The 23,822-nt window shown below is 41.1% G+C and overlaps 1 protein-coding gene across 12 annotated transcripts in view; it reads left to right on the top strand.

Annotated features, from left to right (window-relative positions):
• Positions 1-23,822, top strand: part of LHFPL2 (LHFPL tetraspan subfamily member 2) — a 157,761-nt gene that overhangs the window by 65,361 nt on the left and 68,578 nt on the right. For 8 of the 12 annotated variants that reach the window (XM_054488627.2, XM_054488629.2, XM_063664937.1 and 5 more), the window contains one exon: positions 12,862-12,920. The gene's annotated coding sequence lies outside the window, so the exon portion shown is untranslated. Of the gene's footprint in view, positions 1-12,861; positions 12,921-20,272; positions 20,394-23,822 lie in introns of all 12 variants that reach the window. The other 4 variants (XM_063664939.1, XM_063664936.1, XM_063664938.1 and 1 more) reach the window with 1 other exon arrangement.

Here is a 23,822-nt window from a genome sequence, read left to right as displayed (position 1 = left end):
TTAAGAAAACTGAATATGATATTGCTTAGGGGAGTCTTAAAAAAAAAAAGCTCAAAGGACATCAGAAAAACAAAATTGTCTTTTTCTCATTTAGAAAGTGTGGAAGGCCTGGGAAAGATTTTCCCCAGTGACTAGGAAATATTTCTTCATTGTATTTAAGCTACTCTCCTTTTAGGAGCTGTGGAGTCATTTCTTAAGGCTGTGAGCTTGAGTCTTGAATGGACTCAGCTTGGGGAGAGTGCAGTATGACTGTCTGTAGTGAGCCAGGCAAATGGACCCGTGTACGGCAGATAGCCTAGTTCTTGGTTGTTCACTTTTGTGTTGTTCCAGTTGCCAGTTTCAGCGTTTAAATGACACCTTTTATATGAGTTGAGCTCTTATTTAACTTAAAAAAAATGTTGAGAGAAACAGCCCCCTTTGACTCTGAAGGAAATAAAATCACAAGTCAAGATACCAATGGGAGATTGTGGAATTTCTGTCCTGGAGATCCTCAGAAGTAGAACATAAAAATTAGGTCACTTAAGTAAGTCTGCTTGGAGGCTGACCAAGATGGCCTCTTGCAGTGTTCCAAGTTTATGAAACAACTCATGTTGATATTCATATACAGTTAGGGCATCAAGACGATCAGTCCTTTGTTACCTTATCCTGTGACTTCTTAAAATGTTTTGACTTCCCTATGCCTGGAAGGCCTGCGTCTCTCATTTGCATTGTATGATATTGTTGCTTGTGGAAATTTAGGAATGAGTGGGAGGGAGGAAGTAAGAAGGATTATCCTTTTAGAAAACATTTGATCTTTTCAGAGGATGGCACTGAGAGGACACTTGGCATAGACAGAGCTGACTGGACTGAACATATTAACAAAATCTCTAAAGAACTGCACTTAGCTTGTGGGTACTTCCTGTGAAGAACTATTGCATTGCCAATGATCAAGTTTGCTGGCTTTAAATGATCTATAAAATGCTAAAAGATTGCGTGGTTCAATGTCACTGGAAGCTATTTCACTTTAAAAAGTTAAGAAGACTGTTGGTATCTATATAACAAATCTGCCTATGTACCCCTGAACCTAAAGTAAAAGTTAAGAAACAAACAAACAAAAAAAGATTGTCAGAAGATTTTAAATTCATCTGGCTCCAGTAGGAGCCTAGAATGACAAAGAATTGAAAAGTCAAAGAAAAGGTTATTTGTGGAATGTCAAACCACAGTGAACATAGTTCTTGGTGACTTGTTGAATTTCCAGTGTCCCTGGGGCCCTCTCTTCTCCTGCAAATTGTATCCAGTTCAGACGCCAACCGCATAGTGGCAAACCAGTTTCCCTCCCTCCACTGCCCTTAAAGAGACACAGCTCATGGTTCGTGAGCACCTGTGCGGAGGACTTGTTTTTTTAGGAATGGAAGAAATTTAAGGCTGATAAAGGTGCTTAGCGGAAAGGAGAGCAAAAGGTAAAATTGGGAGACTTACCTTTACGTATTTATTTACTTTTTCGTGGGTAATTTATGAAGACTCTAATTTCTTTCATTCTTTTTTGAGTAAAAATTTATCTTTTTTTTTTTTTTTTTTGGAGACTGTCTCGCTCTGTCGCCCAGGCTGGAGTGCAGTGGCGCGATCTCGGCTCACTGCAAGCTCCGCCTCCTGGGCTCACGCCATTCTCCTGCCTCAGCCTCCGGAGTAGCTGGGACTACCATGCCCGGAGAATTTTTTGTATTTTTAGTGGAGATGGGGTTTCACCGTGTTAGCCAGGATGGTCTCGATATCCTGACCTCATGATCCACCCGCCTCGGCCTCCCAAAGTGCTGGGATTACAGGCGTGAGCCACTGCGCCCGGCCAGATTTATCTTACATATTTTGGCTGGGCACAGTGGCTCATCCCTGTAAGATTGCACCAGGCCACTGTGCTCCAGCGTGGGTGACAGAGCAAGACCCTGTCTCCAAAAAGAAAGTTTTACAAATTTAAATCAGAAGATTAAATGACCTCTGCGACTCTACTTCTTGAAATTGTTCAATCTGTGCAGGATGAAGACTTTTCCAGAGACCTAGAAACCAAATTACACTATCTTCCCTCTGTTTTTCTTCTCTTTGTCTTTTGTAGTGTGTGTGTTATTTTCCTGGTCAGGGAAAAATAAAGGAGAGAACTCTTAAGCTATAACATTTTGTTTTAGTGCTGTTTTCTTTGCTTGTTCCATTTAAAAAAGACACATTCATTAAAATAAAACCTATGTTTTTAGTTATTTCTCTCTTTTGACATTTTGTGGAGTTAGTTTTGCCATGTGGGTTTTTCTTTTTTTCTTTTTTTGAGACGGAGTCTTGCTCTGTCACCAGCCTGGAGTGCAGCGGTGCAATCTTGGCTCACTGCAACCTCCGCCTCCCAGGTTCAAGTGATTCTCCTGCCTCAGCCTCCCGAGTAGCTGGGACTAGAGGTGCGTGCCACCACGCCCGGCTAATTTTTTGTATTTTTAGTAGAGACGGGGTTTCACCATATTAGCCAGGATGGTCTCGATCTCCTGACCTTGTGATCCACCCACCTCGGCCTCCCAAAGTGCTGGGATTACATGGGAGGGCCGCTGTGCCTGGCCCTCCATGTGGTGGTTTTCAAGGTGTGTGTTTATTTATAGTGGAGCCCTTTCTTTCAAATGAAATCTTGTGTTTAACCCTAATATAGGAAACAGATCAAGAGCTGCTGCCCTGGGGGGGTTGCCTGTAGCCTCCTTCTTGCCACGTGGTCCCTGAGGCACAGGCTGCGCAGCCTGTTCTATAATCCACTGGCAAGAACACAGGATTAGGAAGCAGTGTCTGTTTAGCAGTCCCTAGCTCTGCCACCAAGACCTTTTGTCACTTTACGTCTCTTGATTCTTTTATGAAATGATGACTTTGGGCCAGAGTCTCTCTGAGGTCCTTCCTGCTCTGACAGCCAGCAGTTCTGAGTCACACAGAGAGACTGAGGTGGTGAGGTGTTTGGTGATGCACAGCAAGAACAGGTCTGGAGAGAGGAAGAATCACCCTGCTTTAGCATGAATAGCCTTCACTTCACGTAAGCGAAAGCTCAGGAACCAGAACATGCATCAGCAGAATTGCCTCTGAGGACAGTGTTTTCTGAAGGTTTCAGCGAGGCATCTGCAACCCGTTAGCACAGAAGAATCTTGTGGGGAAAAGGACTTCAATCAATTGTAGGTGGTTGTTTACCGCTGATTGTTGAATTTGCTGATCAGCAGTGGTTTAGTTAAAACCGTTTTCCCTTACTAGACAAAATTATGTCCCATCACTTTTTTGTTGTTGTTAGTTGGGAAATGCATCTGAGACATAGTTCAAGAATCTGCAGCCAATTAACACATTTGGTTAGAGAATGGAGATGGTGAGGCCAGGGTCAGGGTTCAGTTGCTATGTGGGCCAGTTAGCTGGGCTGGGCCCTCTGTCCAGACTGTACTTTTAACCCCGACCAACTGGCTCTCACATGTGTGCCATGGGCCACAGGGAAGGGTTAGAGGGTATGGAAGGATATCCCAGCTCAGCCTCTCCTCCTGGGGCCAGGCCGGGCCTTTGCCCTGCTGCCAGAGGGCTGGGCCTGGTGTACAGAGGGCACCCTCCCCACGTCTTAAACAGCTAAAGGGAAATGTGAAATACTCCCCACGGACCAGTATCTTCACGCCCACTGTTAGTGGGCCTCTTCAGTCTGAAGACAAAACTTCCTCCTCTAAGCTAGAACAGACATTATGTAAATAATGCTTCATAGTTCTCGTCGTGAGCGTACTCTCGTCCTCTTTGGGAATTGGGAGAAGAGCTGGCATTAAAAGAGAAATTTTCTTCTGTTTTGGGTATTTGCTTCTATTGGATTTAGTTACAATGTGTTTCCTATAAAATGTAGGAAAGACAAGTAGTTTGAAGTAAACGATCTTAGTTAGGCACTTTTGATGAGAAAAGTGTTCATTTCTATTATACAAAATTCAAACATTACAGAATTCTAAAACTTACACACTTCTTAATCTCTGCACAAACCTACCCCCATGGTAGCCATCAAGATAATCTTGAATCAATTTAAAAATGGACAAAAAATTAGAATTTTAAAACTTGTGATTTGTTTTTCCCCCAGAATTATTTGGGTCCAGGGCAGTGGCTTCCAAAGTGTTTGTTTCAACAGTGAGTGCTTTCTTCAAAATTTTAAGTCAAATTCTAACGGGGAAAAAAGATAAAAGCAGAGAGACAGGCTGTGCAGGAGCTCTGCTCACTTCCTCCTCTGCCCTAACCAGTGAAATTTACAGGTCCCTCTGTTGAGAGACCCCCTCTGCAGAGATACCTCCAACATGCCCTTCCCTGCTGTTTCAGCAGTTGAGTGTGTTGGCCTCAACTTCCCTGACTAACTCTTCTAAGTGGGGCAGCCGTAGTGACGCTTGTTTCCCTGCCATTCACTTGGGGTGGTTATTTTTAGCTAAGCTATAGTTAGTTGCAAACTTAAAAGCTAACCACCTAAGCCAACCAGTATTTTTTCCTATCTTAAAATTGGACCTTTACATTTAAGTCATCCTTTCAGTTTAGCTCAAATGCCACATTTGTCACTACTTTTTAGTCTGTGCCAAGTTTTTCTCCTCGTGGATTGGGTTTAAGGCTGTCACTATAGTGCTTGCACCCACCATGGTAGACAATTCTGTTCATGGATCTTGTAGAAATGAGTTTTTTCCTTGTATGCCCTGTTCCAGGAAATTGAGTTCCTGCCTGTTTTCTCTTCCCCACTAGATAATAAGAAGCAATGCAGTGTTATTTCACACTGTAGGTCTTGGGTGCCCAAGCCTTTTTGGGACCCAAGCTGCACAGCAGGACCTGGCAAGCGAGCATTACGGCCTGAGCTCCACCTCCTGACAGCTCAGCAGCAGCATTAGATTCTCATAGGAGCACAAACCCTATTGTGAACTGTGCGTGCGAGAAATCTAAGTTGCGTGCTCCTTATGAGAATCTAATGCCTAATGATCTAAGGTGGAACAGTTTCATCCCAAAACCATCTCTCCCTTACCCACTGCGCATAGAAAAATTGTATTCCAGGAAACAGGTTCCTGTTGGCAAAAAGGTTGGGGACTGCTGCTGTAGATAATGCAGGAGTATCTACTAAACTCTGTATCTGTTAAATAGAGTATCTGTTAAACTCTGAACAACTCTTGAGTAACTCCTAGCCCTAAAAAAGAAAAACACAGCCTGGTGTAAATGTTCAATTTTTAGGTCCATACTGTGCCCAAATACTTGTCATTTGGCACTGAAAGTGGTCTTTCAGAGTCTTACGATGTCCTCATATATTTAGTTAGTGTATATATATATGTGTGTGTGTATATATATACACATACGTATATATACACGTATATATACACATACGTATATATACACATGTATATATACATATATATATATAGTGTACTTTGTAGACTTATTTGGCTAAGGCTTGAAGAGATAGCTCAGATATTTCACATGCACTAACTCCTTTAATACATACATCCCTCTGAGGTAGATGCTATTTTTTGTTTTTACTATATAGTAGCCAGCTCTTTCCTTACTTACCTCACATGCTTTTCTGGGGGTAATCTCACTCTTACCTATGACTTCAGTCACCTCCTATATGTTGGCAATTTTCCAAACTATATTGCCTGCGCTACTGGAATCCCCCCTACCTGGTTGCCCAGCTAGGTACTTCAAACCTTAAAAGCTTCAACAGAGCAAAATGTCCTCCCTATCTCGTCTGATCTCCTTTTCCCCCAGCATTTGGTCAAGACATTATCATCTGCCCACGCGTGTATTCATCAACTGATATTTACTGAGAGAGTGCATTATTTCTCAGGCACTATTGTTGGTGTTAGGGATCTATATATCACAGACCAAAACTGATTAAAAGCCTTGTCTTCAGGGAGCTTACATCCTAGTGGATAGACAACTAACTTAAAAATTCAGATCTATTTCTGTACTTACCTAGCTAGACATTTCTGTCTCTGTGTATCCACCTTCTCCATCCATATGATGGGCGCCAGGCAGTGGTGAGAGCTGTGGACAGGCAGTGCTGGAGGCACAGAGGGGTGTGTTGCACATTTAGCGAGGGTAGTCAGGGAAGGAGGTAATGTTTGCATGGAGATTTGAATGAAGCAAGGGACAAGTATGAATATCTGTGATTTTGGGGCGCCTGCCTCACCCTCTGTTAGTCCTTCCCAGTCAAGGACTGTTTTGGTCATTTTTGGATGTCATCCTAAGCCACAGTTTGTAAATGTGAGCCATGAGATGAGTGGATGGACTTGAAACAGGGAGTTAGACAAGCGAATAATTATTAGTATGGTGGATGTGACCACTCACTCTCTGAGCTCAGAGAAGGGCGGCATGGAGAGGGCAGAGGCGAGGGTGGGTTCAGAGAAGGCTGCGTGGAAGATGACACTGAAGTTGGGTCTTGAGCAGAGTTTCACACATGGAGTTGGGAAGGATATAGAGGCAAAATAGTTACAGAGGTAGATGCCCTGGGCCTCAAATCTGAGGTTTGCAGAATGCAGCATCGAGTTCAGGGTACACACAGGCCAAAAAAGGAGAGGAGCACAACACCATGACCTGCGATGGGCAGTGTGCAGCAAACTCCAGGACAGATGAGCTGGAGACGGGTGTGTTTTAAGAGGACAATTTCCATTTACCTGATTTTGAGTGCTGCCTTTGGAAAAGGAAAGATGCGAGAAGGAATCGGAGGCTTTTCCACCTTCTTTCCAGATGCCTCCATGAGAGTGTTCCTTCCCTACATCTCCCTTACTCTATGTCTTGTCTTCTAGTTTTAATCTTGGCATCTGCTTTTCAGAAACATTGGTCTGTTATTACTTAAAGCTTATGCCTAGATTTGGAATGCAGACTACTAAGAACTGTCAGGCACAGAAAGCGCTTGTCAGCACTTACAGCCCGAGTTATTCACTGTGGCCACCTGTTTGCCTGGCCTGTTCCCCAAGTGTGCTGCACTCACCTGTCTGCCTGTAATGGGCCTGTGTCTGTGGATCTTAAATAACCTATTCTGGAACAAGTAGGATATTTGATGAGGATTGCACATTGCTTGTGCTCAACACTATTCACAGTAGTTTCTGTCTTGCAAAATGATCATATGTATATATATATATAGTATATATATACGTATATATATATTCAAGGTTAAAAGCAAGACAATTGAGTAATTGTCATCTGGAGGAGGGTTTCTCAGAATTACCTATACACATTTGCTCCCCTGTCACTCTCCTTCATCACTCATAGTCTAGGGCTACTCTACAGTAGAAGGAGTTCACAGAGGTGCGTCCAGACACTGGTGTTTTGGAAACACACCCACTGGAGGATCCCCCCTGCCTTGGACAGCGTCACTGCTACCCTGTTCTCCGTTGCTGCCTGTGATTCCTCCTTGCCTCCTGTGCTTTCTTCTCATGCTGGAATTCCTGCTGTCATGTTTGCCTGATGTTTTTCTCCACCCTCGTTAACCCAGTATTTCTTTCTTCTACATAGCCTGACTTTTCTAACTACTATCTGTAGGAAATGTTCATAGGGCAATGATCCTTTTGTTTATTCAGTAAACATTTATGAATTGTCTACTCTATGTCATGCCCTATGTTGAGTGCAAGAGATATTGAGAGGAGTAAGCTAGAATTAGTTTTCTTCTCAAGGACCTTGTTGTCCCATAGATTTATAACTAAATATTGGGGAAGAGGTAAGAATTATGTGAATGAACATGGTCCCAGCAGTGTGGGAATAACAATAGCAGTGTTTTGATGTGCAAACCTGGCATGTTAAAAAGCAGTATAATTGAATATGACTTGTGGCTGGCACGTTATAGGCTATTCTGTTGTACCTAGATATTTAAAAACATACTCTCTAACAGCTTCACATTGATGGGATAATGTTTGAATCAAGGAGTTTCTCCTTCCTTAAGGAAGTTTTCCTGATTAGCAACGTTTGGCTTAGAGTCCGTGAGGTCTTTGGAAACTTGAACCTCAGTCTTTCACCACTGTGGTTGAGTGGCAGGGCGGGCATTGTTGGGGTTCAGGTTCCCAGCGTCTCACATGCATTTAACACGGTCCAGCCTTTGGCAAGCTGCCACTCTCTGTGCTTGGTAGACGGTTCATGAAACTCGACACTCTCATGTCTTTCCTTGAAAATCTTGCAAGGTTCAGCAATCCTTCAGTGGCTGACCCAGTTCTGTTAAACTCCTGTTGTCAGACACAATTGTGACGTTGTCCGGGACCTGTTGTCAGAGTGCATTTCAGACTTTAAAAAAAAGTTACACCAGCCTAGTTCTGGAGCAATGATTAATGCTTTGGCTGCAGAAATGCGGAGTGCTCTTTGTGCATAGTATGTGGCCATATACTCCCCTTAAAATGTGGACAGACTTCTCCGAGCATTTGTTGTATCAGTAGAGCATAGTAAAGTAGGATTTGGACAATTATTCCTTTAGTTGACTCATGTAAATAAAGCCTTAGAGGGTGTGTCTACTGAAAATATAATGAGCTCTTCCTAGTCAGGTAGAAGGGATGGTTTTGTGAGAGTAGCAGAGCTCTTACAGTATTTTTGTTTTAGCTAATCTTGCTTTGGTATTTGCCTTGGTGCTTCAAGTCTTTGGGGCCCATCCTTGCCCCTGTTCTTAATATGGGGAGATAATACTTAATAAGAATGATGGTTGCAGGCATCTTATGTTGGTTGTTGCGGTATTGCCTAGCTGGAAATACACTGGCCTGCCTGGGGGGTCAGAAGTCCTAGATTGAAGCCCGTATTCTAGCATTTACTAGTGGTGTGATTTAGCTTAAGTGGCTCAAATTCTTGGTTTATAAAATGGGGATAGTAAAGATGTCTCTCCCACCCACACTCCAGCCCCCTTTTAGTAATAGTGCCTATAAAATGAGAAAATGAATCGCAGAGTGTCCTGTGATACACAGTGCTCTGCCATGAAGCTCCCATTCTTGCCGTGGATGGGCATAGACCTCAGGTCTCAGGGAAGGATTGTGAGAGGACAGTTGCTGAGACTTTCCCTCTCTGTGGCCTCTGTGATCCTGACCTACTGTTTCTTAACCCACCCCAGAGGCAACCTGGACCACCTCGGGGCAACTCTGTTTATTACAAAGTTCTTTCTTCATTCAGCTGAAATTCACCCCTGTCATTTCCAAGGTAATTTTCACTCCTTGGTTCTAGTTTTACAGAGTAACATCAAACAATTCAAATCAGTGCACTTCAAGTCTTAGCAATCTGTAACTGACAAAAGGGGTCTTACAACTCTGCTTCCTGTTTTTGGCAATTCAATTCAATAAATAAGTGCTGGTGCCCATCACGTGGGGGCCGTGTTCTCTGTGCGGCACTAAAGGCAGCTATTGTTTCTCCTCACATCCGGAAGTGTAACAGAAGGGCATGCAGCCCAAATGGAGATGAATGGGAAGTGAAGACTTTTTAACTCCTTAATGTGCAAAAACACGGTAGTTTTAATTTTATTTAGAATGTTTGTTGGAATAAACAGTGCCTACTTTGATTGGACTGTAAGTGGCCAAGCAGACTAATAATATACATATATACAGATAAAGACCAATATTTACATGAACCCATGTGTTTAACAACCAGTAAGTGAATAAAAACCCATATTTGCATTTAGGAAAATGGAAAAAAGGTGACCTGGCAGCGTGAGAATACCTTTGTATGTGCTCTAATTGATGTTCTTGTCATCAGCACATCCCATGAGAGGATCCTGAAGTGTCTTCTCAGTGATTAGAGGAACCACACTCTTTACACTGAGTTTTACATGTTGATTTATAGTATCCAAGACAAAAATGAACAAATGAAAAAGCAGTACAGCCTTAGCAGTAGATGCCCCTAGCAGTTCTTGACCCCTGTTACTGACTAGCTGCGTGCCTTTGAGGAAGCCAGCCCTTATTCCTCAGGAATTTGTTTCCCTCATAGTTAAAATAAGGCCAAAATTTTCTCTCCTGCTTACATTATATAGTTGTTAGGATAAAATGTGATCATGTATATGGATTTGAATATTAACACCACTTCTTGCAAGCCATGTAACTTTTGGATAAGTTTCTTTTTGCTTGCTTCCTCATCTTTAAAATGGGATAATACTGGTAGCTACTTCAGGGGTTTTGTGAAAGCAAACAAATTAATTCACAAAAATTGTTTTTCAGAAACATTGGTCTCTTATTACTTCATAAACTTTAAGTAATAACGGACCAATGTTTCTAAAAAACAGATGCCAAGATGAAAACTAGAAATAAAGACACTGTTCTAATACATAGAACAATGCCTGACAGTCCTGATATATTAACTTTTTAGGTGAATGTTTGAAGGCTCTGTGACTTAGTATATTTTTAGTATACTGTATTTTTGAAATAGCATATTTTAAAAAAATGAAAATCACACCCTGTAAACTAACCAAACCCAGAACAGAACTGGCATGTTTTTGTCTTCCTGATTACTTTGGTGGTTTCACAAGATGTTACTTCTTTGTCAGAAAAGCTTAATCATGATACTAAGAACCTATTCCTAAATGCCTTTTATCTTCAAAGCTTTGGGTCAAATTAATTGATTCTAGAAAATGCTTTTTACTGTCATTGTGAATTTGGAAAGCTTTAGGTGGGAACTGTGATACAATTCTGCCTTTTGTGTTACTGTTAGGGTCTTGACTGTCTTAACTGTCCAGAGCTTTGCTTGGTTTATATGTAAAAAAGGGAGATTTTAAAAAATGTTATCTTTGAATTTTGAACAGTACCAAGGTTGAAGTGACTCATTTTGTTGTGACTCATTTAGCTTTTAGAAATAAGGAAATGTTGATCAAGAACTCCATTTATAACAGACCCATTCATAATAATCCTAGTGGCATATTTCACAGAATTTATTTCCAGATAAAAATACTGATCATGACTTCCCCTAAAGGGTAAAATAAAATTGTGGGAAATGTTTAGAATTTAGCAAGTAATTAAGTTAACAAAGAACCATTTTTAAAAAGTCATCGTTCCGCCAGGTGCAGTGGCTCACACCTGTAATCCCAGCACTTTGGGAGGCCGGGGTGGGCGGATCACTTGAGGTCAGGAGTTCAAGACCAGCCTGGCCAACATGCTGAAACCCCGTCTCTACTAAAAATACAAAAATTAGCTGGGGGTGGTGGCACATGCCTGTAATCCCAATTACTCGGGAGGCTGAGGCAGGAGAATCGCTTGAACTCAGGAGGTGGAGGTTGCAGTGAGCCGAGATCGTGCCATCGTACTTCAGCCTGGGTGACAGAGGGAGACTCTGTCTCAAAAAAAAAAAAAGTCATAGTTTCCTTAACTATTATAACAAAGGACTTTATGAATTCAGAATTATTTTGTATATTTTTATTAAAGTGAAACCCAGTGACTGTTGTCCAGTATCTTCAAGTTTATTACTAAACTAAAATGACATATTTAGATAGAGTTTTGTGCCACTGTTGGCTTTTCAACCTCAGGTACACTTTGGATTAACACTGGTGCTGCTGATGTTAAGCTACTTACCTGCATGTAAGTGTGGACATTCATAGCTTGATATTACAGATTTTGATTGTTAGCCCATGGCTGTATTTGAAAATTTGATTATAGAAAATAAGCATGTGGACTTCTTGTTTTCTTGCTTATCAGTGGAATTGAGGCTGTTGAATGTTTTCTGTTTAATTTGCCTTATGTGGAATTATACATATGTATACACCCCAATTACATTTTTAATATCTCATGAACTCAAAATGCTTTTTTTCTAAATATTTACTCATATACAGTGTTACCTTGTAGTCCTAAATAACATAAGCCTAATCATTTTTAAATGAAGAAATTACTTTTAAATGTGCAAAAAGAAAAAGCTAATTGGCTAGTCATCTGCTAGCCAACTTCTTCTAGAGTTTGCATTAAGGAATATGTGGTTTCTATCTGGGGAGGTGATGAATAGGCTTTGTAGAGTGGAAGAGATTCTTTTAAGAGCAAGATTATCTGATAGGAGGAAAAAGGTGTGTTTGGAAACCCTAGATCCTGTGGTATTGAGGAAGGTTCTCTACTTCTTTTAACATCAGTTTCCCCATCTGTTAATGGGTATCTTTGTCTAGAAAGGTTGTAATATGTTCCTATAACAGTCCCAGGTGCATGATAGATTTTCAACAAATGGTAATTGTGACACTTTATGTTAGAAATTTGTTCCATTTATGTTTAATATTTCAAAGCAATGCTGAAGAGATATTTGAGGATTCTCTGTTTTACGAATGTATTAGTAGGCTTATAATTTTCTAAAGGTTCCCTAAAGACTTTGAGACCACCAAAAGGAATCCTTGATTTCTAAATAAACTAATCATTAAATAAGTTCTTACTTTTCAACTTTTCTTTTTACTATGTTAGGGTTTTTCTAAAAATGGCCCTTTTTCCACTTTCCCAGTCTTGACATCTTTGTGAATTTAGCTTTAGAACATTAACCAGCATAACTGAAAAGGATATAAAGTGCTCCTAGAATAGTTTCTTCAGTCACAATTTTGTATTTTATTTCTTAATTTGTTTCTGGATTTTTTAGCCTTTTTATGGTCATTCATAAAGTGTCTTCCAGGACACAAGTTGTATTTTTAAGTTGGTCCCCTTGTGAGGGGAAAGGAAAGGATGTAATTAGGTACATGTTCACAGGCTGGACATTCCCCACTGGCCTTTTACTTTTTCTGGTTCATCAGTGGTTTGGACCTTGTGTTCGTGTGTCGGTGTTCCTGCGGGGAGTGGCAGTGCTCTAATACAAGTTGAGCTGTGTGCTGCCTGGGGACCAATATTTGAAACATCACATATTTTAATAAGATAAAAAATTGCATGCTAAGTCTTCTTTGTGTGGGTGTGTTTTTAAAATCTAACTTTGTTCAATTTGTTTTTCCAGGTGGCATTTTTCTGAAGTTGTTCATTAAGACTTCCCAGCATTCCTACAGATATAAATAGGTAAGTAAATGAAATCAGATGACCTTATTGTTGGTGATTGTTTGGAAACAATTTTCCAGCGAATGGCAACTTCTTGAAAAAGATGCAGTGTTTCAAACTTTTGAACCCTGTGTGGTCAGCACTAATTTTTTTAAGGCTAGAAACATCACTTGGATCAGCATACATAAATGTTATAAACAACCCTGTGAAGTTTCATAAATGATATTGAATTTAATGCTATAATTGCCACACTTCAATTCTGACATGCTTTGTTTGTCACCATTCATACCCAAGTTTCAGAGCTCTTTATAATAGGCATAGCTGAATTTGTCTTTCCTTTCGAGCTTCTCTGTGGACCATTTCATCATTTTTATCATTTCTCTCAGAGAAAGTAGAGATAGCCGATTAAAAATACCCAATTTTATTACTCAGTAGTAGCTCATATGGAAGGATAGTGGGAATAAAAGTTTAGAACAGTTGACTAATAGGTGATTTATGATTAATTCTACAGGTTCTAATTTATAAAGGTCACTTTTTGAAAATATTAGTGACCATAATAGAGGTTGAGTAATCTTGTACAATACACATTTAAGAAAATCAAGGCAGTACATAGTCAAATAATTGTCCCAAAAGACTTTGATCCAGCCCTGCTTCTCCCAAGGGAGAGGCCTATTCAGCCAGGTCCTCTCAGGTCTTACTATAAACTGGAGGTTCAGCTCAGCCTAAAGAAGCCAGATCAAGGTATGGATTTGGGACTGACTGACACCCTTTTCAGGAGGGTCTGCCATGTTGAGGGGATTTGCACACAGCATTTTCACAGATACCGTCTTATTTGTAGAAAAGTCTTTTAGCTTGCAGATTCTAGGGAAGGAAAAATTGCTCTTATGTTATGAAATGAACTGGTGACTCCTCAAATGTTAAGTTGTTCTAACAACTTCTATTGCTTAGGTTAGGAAGCTTGAGGTTTTTGTTGTTGTTAAACGGGAATTGTAAATACTTGTGTGTTATGAAATTATTTGACCAGAATTCCTTCTCATAGGAATGCCAGGGCTGACCTGAGACAGATGGTGTCTTGAGCAGGCTAATCACTGGCACCTTATCAAACTGATAAGCTTTTTTTTGAAGTGGAGTCTGCCTCTATCACCCAGGCTGGAGTGCAGTGGCGTGATCTCGGCTTACTGCAACCTCCACCTCCTGGGTTCAAACGATTCTCCTGGCTCAGCCTCCTGAGTAGAGTAGCTGGGACTGCAGGCGTGCACAACTACACCTGGCTAATTTTTGTATTTTTAGTAGAGACGGGGTTTCACCATGTTGGCCAGGCTGGTCTTAAACTCCTGACCTCAAGTAATCTGCCCACCTCAGCCTCCCAAAGTGCTGGGATTACAGGCGTGAGCCACCGCGCCCAGCCCAAACTCATAATCTTTATCTACTCCATATTTATTTAGTGGAGGTGGGAGAAATTAATTTTCTATTAATAAAGGTTATTAATAAAAATATATACCTTTGCCTGTATGTTGAAATTAAGGAACTTATTACATGTGATTTTCTGAACCAGTTGCTCATAAACCTGTCTAAAGTTTGGCTAATAATACTGCCATGTGCTGTTCGGATGCAAAATTTCAGATGCTTGTCAGCTAGATGACATTGGGGTTGGTAGTGAGGTCTGGTTTTTGCTCATAGAGTTCTACAACTGTAGATATTCTCATTGGAGACAGGCCTGTGCTGGGGAGGGGCATTTATTTCTACTCCCAGGCACTGTCTGCCTGAGTGGAAACAGGAGCGATTTTCATTTTACCTGTTATTTAAGGAGCTGCATGTGAAAACCCAAGTGAAGAGGCCCTACACTTCTCACGTGTTTCCCAGTAATGGCTTAGTCCCCCCTTTGTGGGTTGTCACCCTGGTCACTGCCAGACTGGCCTGTTTAATCCTGCTCTGGGGAAAAGCCAATTTCATTCTGCCAATGCCTTCAGGTGGTATGTTCCCTTGAAATGCCCCCCTCTGAATACTTAACCTAATAAAACCAGCCTTCTCTGTGTCTTTTTTTTAAAGTTGTGAATTCATCCCATAGAAATACAATAACACTTTATCAAGTCAGACAAACACAAGAACAGACATTCTGAATTGTGTCTGAATTGTAGAGCAATCTGATCCTGCTTTCTTTCTTTCTTTCTTTCTTTTTTTGTTTTTTTGTTTTTTTTTTTTTTTGAGGTGGAATCTCACTCTGTTGTTCAGGCTGGAGTGCAGTGACATGATCTTGGCTCACTGCAGCCTCTGCCTCCCCAGTTCAAGCAATTCTTCTGCCTCAGCCTCCCAAGTAGCTGGGATTACAGGCATCTGCCACCACACCCAGCTAATTTTTGTATTTTTAGCAGAGACTGGGTTTCGCCACGTTGGTGATCTTGCTTTCTGTTATGTAGTCAGTTGCATTATATGAATTTGGTGGAAGGTTTCTTTTGAGCGAAGAGCACAGCTACAGTGTGGGGCAAGCCTTGATGTCAGGTGGTCCTTGGCAGAGGTTCTGTCTCTGTGGACACAGACTTGGATTAGGACCCCGGCTGTGGTACCAGCAGGCTCTGTGACCTTGGGCACTTTTCATTACCATGCGGAATTCTCATCTCTACTCATGGATAATCCTTTCTTCCCAAAGTGGTGGGAAGATTGACCAACAAAAAGATGGGAATGCGTGTGATACGTAGTAAACAGCAGATGTTCCTCTGCCTGTTCCCTGGCACTGGGTATCGTGGAAAGAGCACAGGATGTGGAGTCTGAGGGGTTGCTCTGCCAGGCTCTTCCTGTGCCTCTTTGGGGGAATCTCTTACCACCTGTGCCTCAGTGGCAAAGTGGCAAGGGTAATACCTGCTCAGTTTCGCCTGTCTATTCCATGAGAATTGTGAGAAGGCTTTGAAAAGTGTGAATTTGGGGTGGGTGATTAGCATAAGGGGCCTCTACTAGGCATGCTTTTTAATAATCCAGACTCTCTGGGATTAAATCCCTGCTGTAACCACTTATAATTAGGTGAATGTCCTCGAGCAAATTACTGTCACCCTGTCTGGTTCTCACCTATCTCACCTGATTGCTCTGAGAGTAAATGATGTACTGTTTGAAGACTGGGGCATACAGAACTAGCACCTAATGAATCTCAGTAAACATGCTCGTAAATTCACTAGGACATAAGAAGGGAGGTAGAGAATCAGACATGAAAAAATATCCACAGTTTTAAAACCCCTCATGTTTGAACCGTGTCTTGTTGAGCTGCCTTTTATTATGTTATGCAAGTTTGGACCAGGGAAGATGATCTGAATAAACCGAGGATGACCCCACAAGGTGGGGCTCCCTCATGGGCAAACGCAGCACTGGGAGTTGGTCTTCCTGGGTTCTCTTCACAAGTGAACTGGGGACAGGTCTCTTCCCATCTAGGGGAATTCTAGCCGAAGGGGCAAAGTGAAAGCGCTATACCTGCACCATCCGATACGGTAGAGTCTCCCCGTTAGCGTCTCCCCGTGTGGCTGCTGAGCACTTGACATATGGCTACTGCGACTGAGGTACTGAAGTTTTCTTTCTACTTTAAAATTTAGAACTGAGAGTCAGTTCAGTTTTTCGAAAATGTTTAAGTATGTTTGGAACAACTTTCATATGTGATTCTACTTTTCCTACTGTAAATTTTATAAATTTTAAACCAGATCAATTATTCCTGATGGAAATTTTGTGCCTTAATTGAAATGTGCAATAAGTGCAAAATACACAAGATTTTGAAGTGTTAAGTATTAGAAAGAAGAATGTACAAATTCCATTAATAATTTTTATGCTGATCACATGTCAAAATAATGTTTTAGATATTTTGAGTTATATGAAATTTATTAAAATTAGTTTATGCTTTTTAATGTTGCTACTAAAAATTTTAATTAATACACATGGCTTACAGTAATATTTTTATTGCACAGTGCTGTTCTAGAGTATCATGAAATTGGATAGTTTCTAATTTATGAAGTAAAATACTATTTTCCCTATTAGTTTTTGAAGATTATGAAAGTGGGTTTTTTCTTTTTTTAAGGTTTTGTTCATAGTCTGCCAATTAACGAGTTTGAGAAATGTTTTAAATATTCAAAATTGGCGGGGGGGGAAGAAAGAAAAAATGCATAGCAAACAAGTTACCTAAGCCTTGTGTAATATAGCTCAAGATCTATTTTTACTTTCCTTGCAGTCCTTTGGCCTCTACTGCCTCATGAAGCTGTCAAGGGGAGCCCTCAGAGCCTTCCCCTCACAATCACTCCCTAGGATATGAAACCAGTGTTTTCAGCTAAATGATCCCCCTCCTTCATGATTGTTGACTTTGACGTTTGTTGCAGGCACCATGTTCCTGGTGTCACATACTGCTATGCCCCGGGAGATCAGTTTAGGAACAGTCATCTAGGACAAAATGACTTTTAATTACCCATAGTGATTCAGCACTGTCTTCTTACCATGGTACCAGAAATATGGAGATATATTGCCAAGGGCATGATTGCTGGCTAGATGCCTAGTTTTCAGCAGCAGGTGTAGGAAACATGAGAAGGTAATATAAGTAAGGTTATCAGTATGTTTGTTTCACATTGATGCCGTAGTAGCACTTATGTGCATTCTGAGAGGCAGTGGGTAGAGTGTTTGATTCAGAATCATACTTGTCTGGGTTTGAGGATAGGCCACATCCCTTATGAGGTGATGGTGTGAGGATAGCTATCCTCTGTCATTCTGTTCCTCTGTAGTTGGTGCCAATAGACACTGGCCGCTTTTCTTATTAAAATTCTTTGATTGTGTGTATCGATCTGTGATGCCTGTATTCTTTCGTGTAATAACCACAGCAAATACATCGCCATTGTTGTATTTTTCCAGACTGAGCAGATGGGTGGTACAGTTAAAAGCTCTATCTAGGAATTAAGCAGGATTGATACTTCTATATTAAATAGAAACCATTATCAAATTTTATGAAGAATCTTTAGCTGAAGAAAGATGGCTTTTCCTTGCATAGTTTAATTGTTATGATACTGATCTTCTTAAATTCCAATATTAGAGTATAGGATACATTTATACCATCAGTTTGGAAGCAGTCAATAGGTATAGAAAGCATTTATTAAGAGAAAGTGTAACAACCTTCTCCCTTTACTTGATGATAAATTGGACCAAATATAGGGTACCTGGAGGGGAAAAATGGTAAAGTAGAAATCGACAGTGATATTCAAGATTTAACAAAACAAATCAGAGTAATTAAATGCATTGAAGACAAAATGGATGTAGTTCTTTTTGTCATTTTCTAATTTTGTTACTTGGATGTTGACAATGTATCTTTTTTCTGATGAGACTTCTAGCTAGTCCTATCCCACAGAAGACTTCTGGGGCTTCTCTCCAGCAGGGGTATTCTCTCTCTATGAAAAGTTGCTTCCCTTGATGGACTATAAACTTCACAAGGGCAGGTGTGAGTTTTGTAGTATATCCTCGATGCCCAGTGCAATGTCTGACATTATAGACTATCCAGCACAGTGCCTGATACATATATTTGCTCAGTAAATGTTGGTCAAATTGAAGAGTGAATGGGGGCTTAACTATAACATCCACTTTGTAAGTATGGCCACAAAATAATGTAATTTGGGAAGCCACAAAATTTCTTTTAAGCCAAAAAGTAAAGTTGAACATTAAGAAGGCACCACTGGAGCAGCTGACCAGAGGCCAAGAAAGCAGATAGGAAGGCATCACTGGCAAGAAATGATGAGGACTAAAAGGGAAGTTTGGGAGAGTAGGGTGGGCAGGGCTGCAGCCGACTGACGAAACACAGCCTCATGGAGCCAAGTGCCCATGGAATTAGCTTTGGACAGGAACAGGGCAGCTCTGTGTGGCACAGGAGGTGCACTGCCATAGGTAAGCGGAAAGGCCTTAAGAGAATTCTTAGGTTGTGGCTCAGTTCTTTTGAGCAGTGGGAAAAAAAGTCATCTGCTTTGGGGAGAGGAGGTGAAGCCTGGAGGTTTAAGAAGAATGCATGTTTTCCCTAGGTGGAAAAGAACTCTTCTCAGTGTTGTTGTGACCAGAGTGCCCATCTTCTGGTAGATTCTGGCCTTCTGTCTGATGGATTATTGCACAAAGAATTCTGGTCCTGTATCCAATCAGATTAGTTCACAGGGATGTTTTGGATCTCACATTAATAAATGGATAAGCCTGGCACAGACATGCACCTGTAATCCCAGTATTCAGGAGGCTGAGGTGGGAGGATTGCTTGAGCCCAGGAGTTTGAGACCAGCCTGGACCACATAGCGAGACCCTGTCTCTGAAAAGAAAAATGTATAGTTTTGTTGTGATCAGTGGAAGTCCATGAAAAAGGCTATATGCAGATCTCCCAGCAGGTAGATTTGGTTCCAGTTGGTACTCCTGTTGTCATTCCATCTGCATGAAGAATCCTCCTGATCCTTCCTGAGGAAGCTTTTTTATTTTAACAATCCACTTTTAAAAATTGCTCCTAGAAAGGAAGGTGGTCTAATTGAACTCAGATGAATGAGCGTACACTGGGATGGTGTAGGGGTGTCCCCTTATCATCCCTGTATAACGAATGTATGCTTTTATATGAAGCTTGTTAATATAGGTAAGTAATAGCTGTATACATTTTTATGTAGTATTCTTATTTAAAATCATTTCCCGTGCCAAACCACAGCAAACCCTGCTTGCCACTAAAGAAGGCAATAGCATATCCCTGAAGTTCTGAGATGCTGCCCCCGTAAATACCGTGTCTGCTCTTTGAAACGTCATCATGACTCCCTAACTGAAACTGACCTCTACTGAATTAAATATTGATTTAATCTCTATTCTCTTGGATTAATTCAATTCAGCTTGCAATAAAGTTTTTGTAATCTTTGCTTTCTTTCATGCTCTGATGCTGGGTGGAACCATTAGTCATACAATGGTCCTGTCCTTCCAGACACCCCTCGCACCAGCATCCCCAGAGCCACAGGCCAGCCACTTGGCACATGTTACAGAGCCAAGGTAGCAGGCAGCGTCTAAAAATGGGGTTGGCCTCATCTCTGTACCTTATGTTACCATCCCAGAACAATCTGTGAACAGCTCTTAAGGCTACTTGGCAAGTCCGGATGAACTTGGAAACGTACCTGATTTTGATCCAAATTGTTCTATAACTGTGGCCAAGTGGTGTTAGGAGGTAGACACTTCCTGTTGTTAATTTACATCTCTTTCACGTAATGAAGGCAACTTTGACTGAGGGTCATGTTAGGAATCTAATGTGACTGGTCTGAAAGAGCTGGTCCCCTCTGGTTGCCTCGCCACCACATTCTCCCTCTTTGCTTCATTCTCAGACTACATCTGTGATTTGGTTGAAGTCCAATTCATTTTTCTTCTAGCATTCATGGAGTGACTGTGGATTGGAAAGATACAGTGTAGGGTGGTGGTCAAGTGCTTTCATGGACTTCTCCTCATTCAAGGTCAAGGTCACCAGTTTTGGGCCATTATGTCCCACATCAGGTACGTTTAAGTCTGTTCATCTGGAAACTGGCAGGACTTTTGGTAAAAGGATGGTTGCAGAAAAAGTCATTGGGGCAAACCCCTAGAAGCTATACCTTTCTTTCAGTGCTATGGTATTCTGTGTTGTGTGCTTGCATATTTACATCATCTGCACATCTTAAAGCAAAGATGGTTTTTCACCTGCCCAAAGGTCACATTCAGTCTTCTCTGTTGACCTTGAACACTGGTATACTCTTGAAGCCAAGCAACAGCCCTTACATATATATTATTATGGCTGGATTAGGATTGCCAGACACATGTATACATATGTAACAAACCTGCACGTTGTGCACATGGACCCTAGAACTTAAAGTATAAAAAAAAAAAGGATTGCCAGAAGCTGTTTATGTGTGACCTGTTCCCCTAGTTATCAAAATCACCCAAGTTCATACAGAAATGTATAAGCATGCAGGGAAAAAATCAGTTCCCTTAGGGCTCACCACTGGTAATCTACTGTCCAAGTTCCTAAGAGTATCCCTTTTTGTACATTCTTTTCTTTACATAACTGAGTTCTTACTCTATATATAACTTTATATTGTTACTTTTTTGTTTAATATTATAAATATTTCCTCATGTCATTATAAGTTCCTTTTTTAAAGAAATCTTCAGTATTCTGTCTTATGATGTATATCTTAAATCATTTTAACCTGCTTTCTAATTTTGACATTTGAGTTGTTTTCTGATTTTTTTAAACCATTAAATATCAACCTTGAATATCCTTTTACGGATATTATTGTTTAGTTATAAAAAATATTTCCAGGAAAGTTCGGCCCTCATTGGCGGTATAAGAGAGCGCCCGTTGTATGTCCCCCTAATCAGGAATGAGTTATCAGTTCTTAAGTCTTTGCTAGTTTGTGAGGTGAGAATGGCATCTCATTTTGTTACTGTTTTTATTATTGACCACATCTAATGTTTTCCTAAATAGAATAGCTGTTTGAAGTTTGTCTTTTCTGAATTGTTTGTTCATGTTTTTCCTTTCGGTGAAACTCTCATTTATGATAATGGTGACATTTATGACCTTGGCCCATTTTCCTAGAAAAGTTTATTGGAATGCATAATTTTACATGTATTATATGCTCTGTAATTGTTAACTCACACAGAAGTGTCCTACATTTGAGGGGAAGTCAGGTGTGGAAGTATCAAAGGGAACACAGCTCGAAGTTCTCATGCAGCTTCTTGGTTGTGACTGCTCCCATCTGGAAAGTTAGCCCTGCCCAGTGGGTGCCCCTGTCCCACCTCACCCACACCTCATGAACCCCTCATTGTCACCCTCATCCTGCCCTGGTACTTCTGATTCCACTCTGCCTGTTCAGGGCAGACAAGGTATCACTTCTATTGTCAGAAGAAGAAGAAGAAGAAACAGAACATGTTGGCTCATGGACCCCATGAAGTGCTTCTCACCTGCTTCTCCTCTCCTGATGTTTCTTCTCAGTCTACCTGGCTGACTTCTTTTGCCTGCCCCTTCATCAGGTCTCTGGGTCATCTTTGGTCCCCTTTTCTCCCTTACCTTTTCGCATCCTCTGGCTTTTCCAGCCCACTCTGTGGCTTCAGCTGCTACTTTCAGGCCAGGCCGTCTCCTCCAGGTGCAGACCCATCCAGCCAGCTGCCTGTTGAGGTCTTCCCCTGGTGTCCCACCGACATTTTTAATTTAGCATGCCCCCAAGTAAAACTCTCCTTCTCTCTTGACTGGCCCTGTGGCCTGGGTCCCCACTTCCAGTAGAAAGACCTTTTACCCCATCTACCAGAAATCCCTCTTTCTCCCTCTGCCCACATCCCATTGGTTGCCCACAGACAGAATCCCTGTCTGTCCTCCTTCCGTGTTCTTCCTTTCTTAGTCCAGGCTTCACTTCCAGAATGAGTGAATGTCTGTTTTCCCAATTAGAAATAGTCTTACACAATGGATAAACTAGATTTCTCTAAAACAAATGAAAGTTGATATTTTGCAGGGTATGCTACTTTAATGGAATCTATTTTAAATTCTCTGTATGGAGTGAATTCTCACCTATTAATTTACCATTTCTAGAAATTAAGTTTTTACCTCCTGGCTTGGTTTAAAGCAAAACATGCCTATAATACTGTCTAATGTATAGTAATCATGTCAGTCCCTGGACAATACTTTCTAGTTAAAGGGCTTTTGATTTGAAGACTTGATGTTTTCTTGGGACCTTAATTATTTCCATATTTCAGTATGTATTTTTTTGGTTACATTGGAATTATCCTTTATTAGCTAGTTTTTCAGCTTACCTCCCAGGGAACTCAGGCAAGAAATACAAATATTTTCATAAGATTCTTTAAGGGAGTAAAATTAATATTTTTGAGATGAAAATATGATGATTTGTCTCCTAAGGATTGGAAGACTTTATTAAGATCGCAAAATATCCTTCCCCAGGGGTAAGTTTTTTTAGGGCTTATTGGAAATATGGTGCTGGGAAGAATAAAAGGAAATTTAATACCATGGAAGTTGGAAATGGCCCCTGAAATCCAATCCGTTTTTAGAACACAGATGACACACAATTCCCGAAGATCTGAGACAGCTCAGTTCACTTCCTGAGGCTGTGAGGCTCCTTATGGCTGTGACACAGAAAGTTTCCTCAGCATGAATAAGCCACGGCAGTGTTTTATTTGCTGAAAATCTTTCCTATACCTGATGATGGGGCTGCCCTTGGGTCTGCCTTCCCTTATCTGTATCAAGTGGCTTTAGTCTGGTACTTTTCTTAGGTTGGGTTCCCCAAAAGCAGATTCTGCAGCAGGGATTCAAGTGCAAGTAGGTGATTTGGGAGGTAAACCCAGAAAACGTTGTTAAGGGAATAGGGGTGTGAAATAGGAGAAGAGAGCCAATAAAGAGATGGCATTGCTGCTGTGGGTACCTGAGGCTCCATCTCTAGTGAATTCTATGAGACGTCCGTCAGAATTATCCCAGCTGGGCCAGCAAGATCTGGGATATGTCCTCTCCAACTCGTCTCTGTCGTTAAACACTTCTTCTGAGACCAGCACTTAAGGGCCGACAGAGAGCCCTCAGGTGGAAGTCCTGGGTGCTCGCTGTAAGCGTGTGCAGGAACGGGGGCTTGAGGTGCAGCAAGCATGCACAGTGTCTGCCCCTTGCACTGTCGTAAGTTTTCAACACTGATAGACAAGTCTGTCTAAGGGAGACACTTCAGTCGTCAAGAAGGAAGCACATGCAGACATTTCCAGTGGAATGTACTTAAAATAGATCAGCGCCTGATCAAGGCTGGAGTAAATGTAAAAGAGGTAAGAATTTGATACCACTGATCCTGAAATGGGGAATGCAGGGAGAATCTTGGAGAGGTGTCTAAATGTTGCTCCCCAAATGACATATTGTGCCTCAACAACAAACACTGACAAACCATTATAATCACAAATGGGACAACT

The sequence above is a fragment of the Pongo pygmaeus genome, chromosome 4 (genome assembly GCF_028885625.2).
Source record: "Pongo pygmaeus isolate AG05252 chromosome 4, NHGRI_mPonPyg2-v2.0_pri, whole genome shotgun sequence".
Classification (NCBI taxonomy): Eukaryota; Metazoa; Chordata; class Mammalia; order Primates; family Hominidae; genus Pongo; species Pongo pygmaeus.
The sequence above is the reverse complement of the archived record's forward strand: the minus strand, read 5'-3'. Positions and strand labels throughout refer to the sequence as shown.